Here is a 16,551-nt window from a genome sequence, read left to right as displayed (position 1 = left end):
AGGACAAGTGCTGTCAAGTCTGTGGAGAGGATGAACATTAGAGGGAATGCAAGTCATTGCAGTTTCTGTGAAAAGAAGTGTAGAGATTCCTCAAAAATACTGAAAATAGACACCGTAAGGTCAGCAATCCCATCTGCCCAGGGACAGTGAAATCAGTATGTTTAGAGACATCCACATTCTCATGTTGATTGTGGAGCTCTTCAGGCTGCCCATGAAACAGAAATGATCTTTGCAAGGTGATTACAGGCAGAGGGAGGTCTTTGGAGAAAGACTGATGTTGAGCATGCTTGGCGACCATGATTGTAAAGATAGATACAGTGTGTCTGGGCCTGGAGAAAAGTAATGGCATTTGGAGGACTCTTCATTCAACAAGTACTTGTTGGGTACCTACTGTGAAACCCTGCTCAGATATTTAGAAACAGGAAGTATTAGTACAACTATGCTCCCTTGTGTCTGGTGTTTCTTTAAAAACTTCTCTCTATCTATCTATTTATTGATCTATCTATCTACCTATCTAACATTTATCAACTGTAGAGGGTGTGTGTGCTTTTGTTAAGGTTTCTGTGTAGAGGTCAGAGAGTGACTTGTGGGAGTTGGTTCTTTCTTCCTACCATAGAGTCCTGGGGATTGAACTCAGGTCTTTAGGTTTGTTTTTTAATCTGCCAAGTGATCTTTCTTCTCACATGAAAAATTGGTATGTAAGAAAGATGTGCATCTGAGTCATCTGTGATAATTGGATACTAACCCCAGAAAGCTCTGAACACCCCAGAAACAACTCACAGACTATATGAAGCTCAAGAAAAACAAAGGCCATAAAAAATGAAAACCTCAGTTCTTCTTAGGAAAAAAATTGTATAGCACCCTCTCAGAGTGTGGTACACCTGGATTGTAAATCACTAATAATCCAAGAGTTAAGAATATAGCCTTGTGGCAATTTTTGGTATTCAAAGATCATTATGCTTAATCTATACTCGCCAAGAAAACTGTTTCTGAGTGACGTTCTGTCCTACATGTACTTTATTCCTATGGTAACTAGTGGGATTTCAATGCACGTTATCAAACCTCTAAAATAATTAAATAATGACAAAAATATTCATATAGTGTTGTGCTAAAATTTCTTTAAAAATCTGTATATGTGTTCCTCTTTTTTAAAAAATAAAGTTGTAAGAGAGAAAAAAAAACTTAGAAGATAAACATTAACGTCAGCTTGAAAACAGAATGTACAGACATTGAATTTAGCTGAGTACCGGTAACTCCGTGTAAAAACACTTGCCCTTTAGAATTGCAAGGATCTTAGATTCCAGAAGTTTGTTTGTACTGGAGAGAAACACCTTGTTCTGAGAGACTGGAGCCCGAGTCCACAGTAGTAGTTGTTGGCAGACACAGAACTAGAAGCCACACTCTCTAAATCCAAGTGCTTTCTTAGGGCTCTGGCAGCCCATGAGTATCTGTTGCTTAACCCATAGGCTAGCAGTGGGTTTGGGTACATAGAGTGGAAGGCTAAGAGACAGTGCAGCAGCCGGTTTTCACATAAGCTCTTTCATTAAATACAAGAACAACTGAAGGACTCACTCTCCCAGGAGAGCTCTTCCACCCTTCCCTTGTTTGCTATTGTCTATTTAGGTTATAAAGCCAATGAGATAGGAGTGTGATGAATTTCTGCTTCACCCTGCACCAAGATTTCCTTGTCCTCTGGTAACTGCTTATGTGATTGATAATTGCAAATCATTATATCATGTTAATGATATTAGTACCTTATCTGAAATTCATTTTACCTGGCTCAGCAGACGTTCTGCACATGTTATAGCTCCCAGATGGGAACGCTGGGGCTGATGAACCACAAAAATGTGCTCAGAATGGGCTTAAATGGAAAGAACCCACAACGAGGCCCATTTAACACTGAAGTTTTAAATTGAGAAGCTGCATTCAGAAGTGCTTATTCACAATAGGTCTTTGTCAGGATTCTGAAAGGATCATAGTCAAAGCACGGTATACCCTTTGCACAAGCTTCAGCCGTCTGCACGTCTGTCTTAGCACAGAGTTGGATAGATAATACAGACTTCAGAAGAAGGTGCTATTTGGAATCTTAGCCTTGTGTGCTTATGACATTATGATGTCAGTTGTTAAGAGCACCATTTGTTTAATCATTTACTCCTAATTCATAAACTATATCATATAGAGAAAGAAAAAGCTATGGGTTTTAAGGTTGGAGAATCTAGCTTGATTTCTATTTTATTTGTTAAGGTAGTCTGCCACTCTGTTTTGAGAATACGTTCTAAGGCTTTAGTTAATGGATGCTCATTGTTTTTGGGGAAGACAGCCTCGCCCTTTTCCTGTTGGGGTCCCTTTAGTTTCTCTCTAACACACTGGCATTACTCCTTTAAATGCTGATATACATTGGTTCGACTTTGAAATAAAATGAAGATAAACCAGTGAGCGAGGTACCAAGAGAGCTGAATGGCATCTGAGATGAGTAAATGACAAACAGGCAAGGAGCGTGACCAGTGTGGATTTACTAGACAGAGGTCTAAGTCAAGTATTAGGCAGGGTGGGAAAATGACAAAAGATTTTACCATGCTACTAATATTGACTGAAAGCCACACGGTTTCATATGTAGAATTTTTCATTGGAAACTTTGACCATGTACAGTTGAGACTCAGAAAAGAAAACTTATAGAAGACAGGGGGATGTCTGTACTCACCATGAGCCTTGTATCAGCTTCCAGGAGAAAATGGATGTGTCTGCCGTGTGGCTTCTATATAGACAGGAGTCAGATACTCTGTAAACTCACTCCTGTCATCCCTGGACACGGTAGGCACTCTGTTTCCGGGTGCTAGTAGTCACCAGTGCTGTGGACTGGGTGCTCTGGAAATCCAGAACTGAGCAATGTCTGAGTCATCAGGGAAGGCTTCCTGGAGGAGGTTACTTTTAAGATGGACTTGAAAAGATAAAAAGCAGTTTATTAGAGATAGAGGGGAAAAAAGGCAATTCAAACAAGATGTTTTGTTGCTGGCTGGGTGCACACAGATGCGGACAGTTCTTTTAAAGTTCTCTGCTTGTGAGAGTAGCAGTATTTTCTTTCTACCTACTTACATCTAGTTCTCTCATTAATTGCCAAGCTATGCATTTATGAGGTTCAAAGCTGCATTCTTTGCACATTTTCACATGCAAACATTGTTTTAGAATATGAAAGATTGATCTATGTTAAATTTAATATGCCTCTGTACCCAACATTGTGCTAAGCATTTAGAAAGCTGCGCTGATAAAAGCTTAAATGTGCCCTTTGGAATAATCAGCAAATGGAGGGAAGGTCATGGCGAAGCGCTCCAGCGGAGGACTAAGCAATGCACAGATGAAGGCTACCATTTAAGCTTGTGATTGCATAATAAAGGGGGCTTCTAATTATTTTTGTTAATCATTTCACTTTAAGGTGAACTCACTGGATGTCATGTAGGTGGCTTCGAAATCTCTGGGAAGCCAACTGGGGGAAATGAGACCTCTATGTCATAACTGTGCTTTTAGCCAGTTCTACCCTCGGAAAAAGAACACAATCATTTACACAGGCTGAGAAAACATCTGAGAGAGTCAAGTCTATTTTCCATCCTCATTAGACAACGTATTTGGGGTTGATGTTTGATATATGAGATCTGAATTATGCATGAAGGGTAGAGACGAGATGTTGTCATGATAAAATGTTAATTACTATACATTGTAGTGCTGATGAGACAGCAAATTGAACATCACTGACAGTTTGTCTCAACGGTGCAAATGTGTTTGATGAAATGTCCAGCCAATGATGAGATAATGAATTATCCCACTGTAACTATGATAACTGTAAGTTTGGGAAAACTGCCTGGAGAAAATTGAAGTTACATAAGTGAACTTTTAAACTTGTGTTTTGTTGCTTGTGCTGAAGAACAAACAGAGGGTTTTACATGTGCTAGGTAAATGCTCTGTCACTCACAGGGCTAGATTTTTGTTCGACAAGAAATGCATGTGATGTCATTGGACTTAAACATTTAAAAGTGGATAGAACGTTTTGACATTTATGAAAGGAATGCATATTCTATCACCAATTTAGATTTCCTTCTTTTATGGCATTTGTTCAGCATCTAGAGGGTGGAAAAGAACAGGCTTTGATTGTGTACTGTCTATTTACTGCCTTGATAATGTCTCATGCTGAGGTGGCATCAGTAGCTCCATGTTTATTAGAATCTCAGATCCAAAGTAGACAAATGACTCTTCCACTGTTGTGAAGGTGAATGCCCCTCAGAGAGGTCAGTGAAACACTGATAAAGAATCACCTCGCATTGTTAACAGGGGGTTTCTTTCAATAAGGGAACATTTAAAAACTACCACCAGAATATTAAAGAAGCGATAGTTTATACATAATCTGCACATGATAAAATGCACAGATCTTAAAAGCTCAACTCGGTTCAATGAACTTGATGCACATGTATAACTTATTTAACCTTCAACTAAAATTCCATTACAACACAGAGTTACCTGAAGAATCTTTACGTTCAGTTTACAAATACTTGTCAGAACACATTTTCTATCACTAAACGTTATTTGTGCCTATTCTAGAGTTATTTGGGTAAACAAAATCATGCAGTATGCATATAATGCATCTAGTATCTCTTTTACACAGTATAATGCTGTTGGTATTCCTTTATATTATGTGTGCATTAATTGTTTTCTCCTGATTATTGTTGAGCAGAACTGCACGATATGCATTTGTACTAACCACAATCCAAAATTATACAATTATAAAGTCTGTAATCCTGAATATTAAAATTTTCCCATATAAATTGCTCTTTGAAAGTTCTACCAGGGTTTTCTTCTGGCAGCTAAAACATTAGCACTGGAGGTTTGCAGTCCCAAGGGCTTATACCATTGCTCTGTCTTTTCAGTCTCTTTCTGTCATCAATATCTTGAGTTCCAAGATTTTCAGACTTGCGGTGAGCCATGGTAACACCATTTTAGGGTCTGCTCTGAGAAGCATAGACCCGTGTTTGAGGATGAACTAGTGAGGAATTTCTTAGCCATTATAATTGCATGAGTCAGTTTCCTCAGTACATCCTTTTTCAGACACCTGTTTGCAGATCTTATTGCTTTTCTGTCTCTGAAATACCCGAACTAACAAACTTTACGCTAAATAAGTTCAGTGTCATTTCCTTCATGACCTTCGTCAGAGCAGAGTGGGAGGCATGTGAGGAACTGTTTCTTCAGGAAACTTATGAAAAATAAAATGTATAGATATAGTTCTAGGAAGGGCAGAAAGTGTAAGTCTTAAAACTATTATTATTTTTCATACTTTAGTGTGTGTACTTGTGTGTGTGGGGGGGTGGCTGTAAGAGAGAGACAGAGAGACACAGAGAGAGAGAGACAGAAACAGAGAGAGAGAGAGACAGAAACAGAGAGAGAGAGAGAGAAGAGGATAGGGGAGGAAGAGGGCAAGCATATTTGTGTATGTCGTAGTACACGCAGTGAGTTAAAGGAAAACCTGCAGTCAGTTTTTTCTCCTCCCATATATGTTCTGGAGACTGACTTCAACTTGTCACAGTTAAACAGCAAGGGCTTTTAGTCATTTAGCCATCTCTATAGTTCTATAAAAGCTGATTAGCTCTGGTGTCCAAAGAAAGAAACAAAACCTCACTTAATTTCAGTGACCTCATAATAACCTGACTTTGGGATGGACGGTGCAAGCTTGAACATTTGCTGACCAAAGCTATTCTACGGCTACAAGTCCAGCAAGCGTTTTGAAGATGATAAACACAGAAATAAGAGGTGAGGGATCACTTGTGATAGATGAACCAGTTTTCTGCTCACACATGCCGTGACATATGCCTTCAACAGACATACGCACTAGACAATCAAGTGACATAGAAAGGCGCCGTAGCTTTCTACAAGCAGCTCTCGGTGCGGCCAAGGTTCTGGTGTCACAAAAAAGACTGAGTGGTTCACTGCTGAGGGATGAGGATTTGATTGTTGAGAAACAGTCATCGTATAATTGCCACGTTGGATAAAGGATGCTGCTTTCAAAGTGTCTCCATACTTGTTATCAGATATATAGAAAATACATGCTTCCGTTGGAGTTCCCCAAAATAAACAACACCGAAGCTTCCTCAATAATGGAGAAGCCTTTTTATTTGACTGTATTTGTGGAAGATAGAAAGTCTTGGCTTTCTGGTTAATTGTATACACATGTTTTTACTCAATCTGGATCTATAAATGGATTTTTTATTCGCTTCCAAAGAAACCTAAGATCAAAAATAAAAATAAAAATAGGATCATGAACTACAGTAAGAGTTGACTTTTACCATGTGACACAGAGACATTATTTTAGTAGTATGCCAACTGTACACTTTAAACTTCAAGTTTGCTTGGGAAAGGTCCACAGGATGAGTGGTTGTCTTATTACATACACGTTGAACAACTTACTCCCTGGGCTTCTTTGCAATAACCGCCTTTCACAAGTCATTTGAAATATGTCCTTGGTATTCTTTGCTCTTTATAAAGTAGAGAGGCAGAGAATTCAGACTTACAAAGATGTAGTTATTGGATGTCTTGTATATGGAATAAAAGCTGACAAAATAAAACCAGTATAGTTGATTCCCTTTAATGGAGTCATAGAAAAGGTTGTTTCCTCTTGTTTTCTGGTCTCTTAAATATGCCGTCTATTATCATCATGGTGGGAAGTAGGCATTATTAAGGCTGACATGGTGCTGGAGGATCAGAGAGTTGTATGTTCTGATCCAAATGTAGCCAGGATGGAACTTCCACAGACATCCAGGAGGAGGCTCTGATTCCACACTGGGTGGAGCTTGAGCACATAAGATCTCAACATTAACCTACACAGTGGCATAATTGCTCCAATAAGGTCACAACTTCTGAAAGACGACCACACCTCCTAAAAGTGACACTCCCTATGGCCAAGTATTCAGACACATGAATCTGGGGGGGGGGGTAAATTTATTCAAGAATCAACTGCTAAAAACTGACCTGCCAGTAAACACTTATTGGCATCTGCAATAGTGCTTGGGTTTGGTGGCTGTAAATGCGGTTGTTCTCCATGTGAGGTAGTCTCTGTAGATTTGTGGATGTTTTCTTAGGCATTCCAAGCTTTTTTTTTTTTTTTTTTTTTTTTGCAAGGGGGGGGATGTTGGGGGAAGGCTAGTATCCACTTATAAGTGAGTACATACCATGAGTTTTTCTTTTATGATTGGGTTACCTCACTCAGAATGATAGCTTCAAGTTCTATCTCTTTGCCTAGGAATTTCATGAACTTGTTTTTAATATCTGAGTAGTACTCCATTGTGTATATGTACCACAATTTTTTAAAATCCATTCCTCTGTTGAGTGACATCTGTGTTCTTTTCAGCTTCTTGCTATTATAAATAAGGCTGATATGAACATTGTTGATCATGTGTCCTTGTTAGATGTTGGAGCTACCTTTGGGTATATGCCCAGGAGTGGTATAACTGGGTCCTCAGGTAGTACTATGTCCAATTTTCTGAGGAACAGCCAGACTGTTTTCTGAAGTGGTTGCACCAGTTTACAATCTCACCAACAACAGAGGAGTGTTCCTCTTTCTCCACAGCTTTGCCAGCATCTGCTGTCACTTGAGTTTTTTATGTTAGCCATTTACACTGGTGTGAGGTGGAATCTTCGGGTTGTTTTGATTTACACTTCTCTGATGACTAGGGATGTTGAGCATTTTTTTAGGTGCTTCTCAGCCATTCTATATTGTTCTGTTGAAAAGTCTCTGTGTAGCTCTCTACACCATTTTTTGGTAGGATTCTTTGATTCTCTAGGATATAGCTTCTTGAGTAATAACTATATGGCAGCTCAAAACTAATTTTAACTCCATTTTCAAAGGATCTGCAGCTTTCTTTTAGCATCTATGGACACCAGTCATGTTCAAAATGTACCAAATGTAGTATGTAAGCACTTATACAATTACACAAAAATGAATAAAATTAAAAGAAAAAAATTCTTCTTCAACTTGTTTAAAATAAAGAAAGGTGCTTTATTGTAAGGCTGGTGAAATTAAATGTCCTCCTGAGGAAGTTACTGGCTAGATCTTTATGTCAAGTGAGAAAGTGTTTATGTGTGTGTGTATTAAATGTTTGAAGATGAGTTTAGATAAAATGATTTCTATTTCATGTATAAAACACAAAATCCACTCACACTAGTTAATTATAATCAATTTTTATATAAAACCTGTCAGAAAGGTTGAATTTGGAAAAGATATTAAACTGGGACAGTTACAAACTCTACTCCATAGCCAAGAACAGCTTGGATGAGCAGTATGTCTTTGGTTGTCACAGAGCGTCTGGATAAAAGGTGATTAGGAAAGTGTATGTACAAATAACTTTTGTTCTTATTTGCCTCGTAAGCCTAGACTTACGAGTCAGTGAATGAGCTTCTTTCCTATCCTCATTTCTCCTGTTTTCTCTTTGAACCCTAACGGAGTTAAAAGCAGGGTATAGAGGCTAAGTTTATTATACCTGATTCCCCCCCACTTTTTACGTCCTCAGCTAAGGTTAGTGTTGGCACTTAAAGTGACTAAGAGTGAGCATAAAGGTCATGAGGCTGATTGAATTTCTATTCATTGGCAGGGAAAGAACGTTGTCCAATGTGCAAGGTTAAAGGGAAAATGGGAGCTAAAATAAAAATGATCTATGACTTTCATCTCATGACTCCTGCTTATCTCATCAACTAACCCAAAGGGTGACATATTTAACCGAACCTACATGGACAGCAAATGTCTGGCCACATATTGTGTGGGCTTTGACCACACCACGAGTAAGGTCAGTCCAATCATAATGATAGAGAATACACCAAAGGGAAACCAAGAAAATAATGAAGAAACAGAGTTGATAGGAATGTTATGATATCAAATAAAAACACATAATTAAAAATGTTAAGATTCATAGGTAAGAGAGAACATGCCTTTCTGAGTCTGCGTCACCCTCCTTCATACTTTACACATAAATCTACTTTCCTGCATATGTCATAGTGATATTTTTATAACAATAAAATTTCATTGTCTTATATATTCAGCACATATTCATTATCCATTTATCTGTATAGGAATAGTTACACTGGCTCTGTTTCCTAGCTTTTGTGAATGACATAGCCTTAAACATGAATGTGCCAATTTCTTATGGTAGATGACAGACGTACTTGTGTAAATGGCCAGCAGTTGTATAGTTGATGTAATACAAGCCTAGGAATGGGAAATAGTGGTCAAAAGTTGAGAGATAAAGCTTCAAGTACTGGGAACTGTGCTGTGGATTTCCATATGTGAAAAGGCAAGTCTCCAGGACTAGTCAGAATGTGATAGCCTCTGTCGAACAGTCATGGTGTGACTGTGCCGCTCTGAATGCTCTGTATACAAGCAATGTTCAGGGGTTCTATAATGGTAAGCTTGTCCATTTTGCAGATGCAAAACCCCATTTTGATGCCCTGTCTCTATTTCCTGCCAATCATTCTCTGAGCATGCACTTGAATCACACATGGCTTGAGCATGCTGTGCTCATGATGTCACCTGGTGCTTACAGGACTGGGTTCTCACACACATGACATATGAAGTATCTCAATACTCTTAATGCTAACTGGATGTAGAAATATTACTTAGCAACACTTCAAACAGCATGTTATTAAGTTCATCTTATTTGCCCTTAAACACCTGAAATTTAATATGTTGTTGGCAATTATGATATTGTTATGGTATGGTCTATAACATAGTATGTTTCTACCTACCATTGATAAGAACAAGGGAGACCAGATGTGTGTTCTGCTAATTTGCCAAGTAGTTATAGTATTTGCTCTAAATCAAGAGGTTTAAACAGAAGGACTCTGCATTCCTCTACAAAATAGGGTAGTGGTGGCATTGTCATTTACCTTTCATGGATTTTCATGAGGATGAAATCATGTGAAGAGTATCTAGCAGAGGCACATATGCATGCATAACTCTTAATAAGCAATAGCTGCTAGCATGCTGCTAACTATATTGATATTGATAAGACCACAAGCTGTTGTTATGAAGACAATGATGAGGGGAAGTTACTCTAAGTTCAAAAAGCTGTGAGAACTACATCTAAAAGCATCCTGAAGAATAAGTACCAACTAGACAGAACGGTGTGCAGTGTGCGTGCCAGTAGAAGACATGCACAAAGTCATGGAGGATTCTCATCGTTCAGGCTCTCACAGTGAGATGCTCTAGTGCAGCATGGGGCAAAATGGTGTATGAAATTACAGACGACACTAGAAAGCCCAGACTAGGGTAGCCCGTGCCACTAAAGCTGTATGTGAAGAAGGCATTGTACTCCTGCTTAAATATTGGACTGTATGGCAGAGCTCAGCAGCCCACACTCTGCTTCAGATGAAGACCCTGATGTCAGGAAAAGAGATCACAATGAATTACACTGATTAAGTAAAGGGGAAGAAAAGCAGATAAAATAAGCATTTAGTTCACAGGAAATTAAAGGAGGAGAAGAAACCGAAGCATGACTGAAGATGCTATTTTGAAATTGGCTTTTACAATATTTTCTGCAAACCGAATTGCATCATGGACTATCTGTTGCCAATAAGGGAGCTGGGCCGAGCTACAAATGCTCTCAATTTCAAACCACCCATTGGAAATCAAAGAAAATGCAGACAAAACCATGAAAACACTTTAATGCTTATAGATAAGTACTATTTGGGGATTGTTTTAATAAGCAAATGTTTATTTTAGTTGCTTAGAATATTCTCTTGGATTCTAGATACATAAATTTCAACCCACGTTTCCCAGTTGCCATAACAACTTGATGCATTTGTTCTTGTGTCTTTTTTTTTTTTTTCATCACATCATTTTTTTCAACTTTGGTTGCTATGATAACACGGTTTAGTTGTTAAATTTATTCTATTCACATTTTGTTCTTCTGGAAACTGGTGGTTTGCTTATATTTTCTCCGAAAAAAAAACTTATATTATAGAAGTGTAATAACAAAAGTAGTGCCCTAAATTAGAATTCAAATTTATCTTTAAAATTTTAAGTTATGTGCATTTAATTATGTTTGACTAATGTAACATCTGTGTAACATGTAAGATGCCTAGCGATGATCTCATTCCATTGAGAAGGTAGGAACCAATCTTTATTGAACCAAATAAGGGAAGTGGGTGGTGTGCACTGTAGATGCCTCTCCAAGTGTAACGTCAACCAGGAAACAGCTTAGGGATGTCAAGAAATACATTAAAACCTATCATTACTGGATCCTTTACTAACCATGATGGTTCTCTAGAAAACTGATGCTTAATTATTACAATAAGGATAAGTCTTGGTTAAAAGTTCCCACTCTGTGCTTGCGTGATATAGGGAAGGGACTCAAGTCATTTTTTTTACCGGATTCCTCTTGAATATGAGAATTAGATAATGGGGTTAAAGATGAATTCACTTTTGTTTACTCAGTTAATTTTTGTTTCCTCTGTTTCAGTTGTTCTTGGTGATTCCTCCTTATCAATAAATTGTATCACTTAAAATTAGTATTGCAAGCCCTGTTGTGGAACATACCAAGGTACAAAGGAAAAAAATTACAAGATTATGGCTAAGACACTTGTAGTAGCTTTAATAATGACTAACTGTGCAATACCTGGGAATTATTTATCAACTCAATTTTGGATGAGAAGATATGGAAAATAGGAATGAAAATATTTAACCAACAAGTTTTTCAATACACACACACACACACACACACACACACACACACACACACACATATAGATATAGATTATTGACATAGTTCATCTCGATTGTCAACTTGACAAGGTTTAGAATTATCATAGAAATAAATTTCTGGGAATGTTTGTGAAGCATTTTCTAGATTAGGCTATTGAGATGGGAAGGCTCACCCTAAATACTAGAGGTGCCGTTCCACCAGTGAATTTCCGTCTACATATGAAGCCGAAAGTGAGCTGAGCACCAGCATCTGTCACTCTGCTTCCTGACTGAGGATGCAGTGGGACCACTACGTCCAGCTCCAGCTGGCCATGGCTTCCCCACTATAAGGGACTACACCTTCGAGCTTTCCAGTATTTCATCATAATAATAAGGAAAGTAAGTAATGCAGTCATATGTGAATATTCAAAAGGCTACTGCAAGGCTCAGAATGTAAGATGATAAATGCGTCTTTCTTACTTTCCTTCCTCCATTTCCTCCCACTAATGGTCAATGAGAGAGGGCAAGGAGTGTGGGTGTCCTAGCTGAGATACTGAGGCAAACTCTCGGGCAGCCTCTTCACAAAAAGTCTTGGATTTAATATGAATGGGTGGTGTCTGTCATCAGCCAATTTGTCCAATTCATAATAAAGCAGTAGAAAACCATTATATTGGGGCTACCTTGATTCTCTGAGAGCATTTGTGTTAAATCACTGACCACACAACAGCCACATTTTATAGACTAAAATATTACTCCCAGTGTAGGCTTTGTTGTCAGAACTGCTGTCAAACTTGGATTTTTAACTATAGGGGATAAATGGTAGAAAAAAGTTTTTTAACTTATCTAAGTCTCAGGTTTTCATACATGTGTAACATGTTCATCAAAGTATATTTGGCAACTACAGATATAAGCAATTTGCTGTTTATTGATCATTACAAGAATTAATAAATACAAAGTATTCCCAACAAATGTTTGTCATTAATACTGGACTGTTATTGCTGATGGTGGCATTGAATGACCATGCAGAATTTTAGGACTGAAACCAAGTTACCTGGTAACTAGGACAGACGTTTATTTCAGCAGGAAAACGGGGATTCGGAAGGTGAGAGTGCTCAGAAATGACACTGGGCACACTGAGTCTCGGACTGAGGACAGTGAGGTAAATGCTTGCTGTCCCCCGCCACCTGTGCATATGAGTATGCTGATATTCTGATAGGCTGGGTCATGACTGGCTCCAGAAATGAGTGCTGTGCTCTACATTGAAGTGACAAGTGTTTTCACTGGAGAGGCTGGGGAGACTCGAAGTGACAGTGGTACTGTGATCCTGTTCCTTCTTGATGCCTAAAGCACTCTCCAGTAACAAGCCAGAGCACTGGGGGAAGATGCCTGGCTCTGTGAGGCCACTAGGGTGTCATTTAGAACCTCTCTGCTGGAACAATGGAGTCATATAAATTTCAACCCACATCCTCTCGTTGCCATGGTAACTTGATGCGCTTGCTTTGAAGTGTCTTTTGTGTCTTCCGACCCCTTGCTTGCTTTCTTTTCATTTTTAATCATGAAGATTTTTACTTTGCTAGTAATTTCCTTAATGTGGCTGTGACTTCTTACCCCCCATTTCTCTATCCCTCCAATTTTTGAATATGTTGCCAGTGAGCGATTTAAAGCTCAAGATAATAGTGGCATTTGTGTGTTCACACATGCCTGCTGTGCCTGTATGTCAGCAAACCCCTCTCCCTTCTGCCTGCTAGCCTTCCAATAGCCACCCTCTCTTCTCTCCCTTTCTTACACATCATGTGTAACAAACACACACACATACACACACAACATTGTCAGAAAACTGACACACCTAAAGCTGTTCAATGCTTTAAAAACAGCTTGTATGGCTTAAATTAAAAAATGATACCGTGAGATTTTACAATGTAAAACAGTTATTGATTTAGTAATTCCTTAGTATTTGTTATGTGGCAGACTGAACAGTGAGTTTGCTTGTCACTACATCTGATTCCTTCACTCGGTCACTTGGAAATCAGTAGATTATGAGGACAGTGTTTCAAGGTGAAGAGCACGAGGCACTTTGGGTTTACACTTAGACACTGTCAGCCCTTAGTTGTACAACCATGTGTAGGTTAGGTACACTATGCCTCGTAATAAAATAGGTTCTCTAAAACAATAGCTTAGATTCCCGTGGAGCATGAATTAAGATAATACAGCATACCTAGAGACATCATCCACATAAACACTGATTCTTTCACCTAGGAAGCTGACTGTATGCATCCAGGAACGTATACGGTTATCTTTGACTTATTAGATGCACATGGACCTACCTCATTACTATACACCCTTCTCTGTGCCAAAGAGCTGAGGCAAGCTTGCAAACACAGCCTCCTGTGCCGTCTCCTCGCTTGAGTGCCGAGGACATGAAGCGCAGATGTGAAGAACATCCTTGGAAGCTGCCTCAGAAATGTAACCGCTCTGGTAGCAAACTCAGTTCGAACAATCAAGCTAGTAGAATATCTAGAATCTGCATTAGCACAGTACTGCTCACCCCACCACAACCCCCTTTCACGGAAGAAGCGTGTTTAAGCAGGAGCATTAGGGATGCTGGGAGACATTTGAACACGGGCATAGGGTTCTTGCTAACATGTGAGTTGTGTGACTGCTGTGCATTTGTATTCGGTGCTGACAGCGAAGAGAATAATGAGACAGAAACAAAATTAAATTTTAAAAGAACTACAGTTACATGACATGGCACCTGCTCTGTGGAAGCACTGTGACTCACAGAGAGGAAGTCACAGAAGATTAAGCAAAACGGAAGATCACAGAGAACATTCTTGAAGGAATAATCTTGATGTTACAGTAATTTAGAAACATAATTTCAAGTAATGAGAAAAACAAGCATGAAAGAGAGATAAATCTTTCCATTATTGTAGCTAATGGGGGAGTTCTAGATAAAAGTCTTTGGGTTATATTCAATAACTTTATATCATGGAATAACACTCTCACATCACATTTCACAGATTCACTATCAAATAATGTTTCCTTGAATAATTGAAGAATTATCTGTTTGATTACACTTCAGAAAGAGGATTCATTTTAGAATTAAATTAAACAAAATTAGAACTGCTCCTGCCTTTTGGGGTGAGTAATTTGACCTTAATAAGATTTAGTTTCTGCAGCAAAGAAGATGAATTGTGCTCTAGGTTCTGCGGGGAAGCTCTAGGAAGCTCAAACAAGACCTCTTGCTCTCCCATTGCCTCCCATGTCACACACGGGAGCTTCTGTAGGTGGAAGTCCCAGGGGCATGGCTGTACCAAGGCTCCTGGCTCTGTGCTCCATCATGTGCCAATGACTTCATGTTTCTACCGCAGTGATCTTTACTTCTAGACTTCTTTCAAAGCTACAGTTTAGATTGGATTTTTAAAAATCAGATCCTGAAAGTAACACAAGAGGCCAGCTTGTAAGGATCTGGGATTTTGCTGAATTCTTAAAAAGTCGGCAGTTAGTGTTTCCTCGGGAGTCATGTTTCTGACAGGAAGCTAGTGAAGTGCACTCAGTTCTACACCCCATGCGGCTGCCGTAATGAGAGACTGCAGGTCTGGTTATCTTCTTTAACATTAAATGTGTGTGTGCTTTGTAACATCCCTGTAGAAGAACTACTTAAAATGTTTACCCCTCAGGGCAGACCCCGTGCCTTGAAGTGACAAACTGGTCTTGGAGAGTGGAGAAGGTGGTGGCTGTTCTGGGAGTATTTGGGGGAAGGTGATGAATTTGATCATTGTATGAAATTCTCAACAAGTAAATACTCTATTATACTATAAACTGATTAATAAAAATAACATCCAATGTTGTTTACCATAGAAAATATGGAAACATTTGACCTAAAGAAAAAATCATCAGTATCAAAATACTAAAGCATAATCACAATCTTATCTTGATAAACTGCTTTAGTACAGCCCATCTATATCCATGAATTCTATACCCAGGAATCCAACAAACCAGCCATAGACTGAATATGTTTTCTGAAAATAACAGGTTTAGGAGCTATAAAAATGGCCCAGTTGGTAATGATGATCATCGTGCTAGTATGTGGATTTGAATTTGGGTTTCTAAAACCCATGTAAAATTCTGGGCATAGATCCACATGTTTGTAACTCCTGCTTCAAAGAGATAGACAGGGCATCCCTGAAGCTCATTGGCTAGCCAGCCTATGAACCGATGTACTACAAGTCCTGTGATAGACTCTCTATCAAATAGTACATGAACCTTGGACCACCACACACAAGTTCATACATATGCACAGGCACCTTTTGCACACACACTCATACCCACACTAAAAAGTACATGTACCACACACATAAGCAATATCACAAATGTGTGTATAGAAGTCACCTGTTTACTGAACACATGAAAAGTTTGTTTCATGGCTTTATTATGTAGACAATATTGTAAACATCCTTTAAACATTTATGTTTTATAAAGCATGCTAAGTACTGTATAGATGATTTTTAAAGTAAATGAAAAGAATTTTATGTTGCTTGAGAATACTGGGTGTTTTATGTATACGATATAGTTTTTTACATTCATGGATTTTGGTATTCATGAGCATGTCATAGAAGTAATGCTGTGAACACCCACAGATGATTGCATTTGTGTGTGTGTTTTTTTATCAGATATTTTATATGATTAGTGTATAACTTAAATAACATACTTTCACCTCTAAACACTTGCTGGTGTTTTATGCCCATACATCATTTTCTATGTCATAACTAGTTTAGTAGACACTTAGTGCTTTACCATATGGCTGTATTGTGTCATAGACAAGTGCAATGGACACTAAACTATGG

The 16,551-nt window shown here is 38.6% G+C and overlaps 1 protein-coding gene across 5 annotated transcripts in view; it reads left to right on the top strand.

Moving 5' to 3' along the window:
• Nucleotides 1-16,551, top strand: part of DLG2 (discs large MAGUK scaffold protein 2) — a gene marked incomplete at both ends in the record, with an annotated part of 1,874,976 nt that overhangs the window by 322,315 nt on the left and 1,536,110 nt on the right. The gene's annotated exons all lie outside the window — the stretch shown is intronic.

The sequence above is a fragment of the Micromys minutus genome (assembly GCF_963924665.1).
Source record: "Micromys minutus genome assembly, chromosome: 2".
In the NCBI taxonomy this organism is placed as follows: domain Eukaryota; kingdom Metazoa; phylum Chordata; class Mammalia; order Rodentia; family Muridae; genus Micromys; species Micromys minutus.
This window is presented reverse-complemented; position numbering and strand designations above follow the sequence as displayed.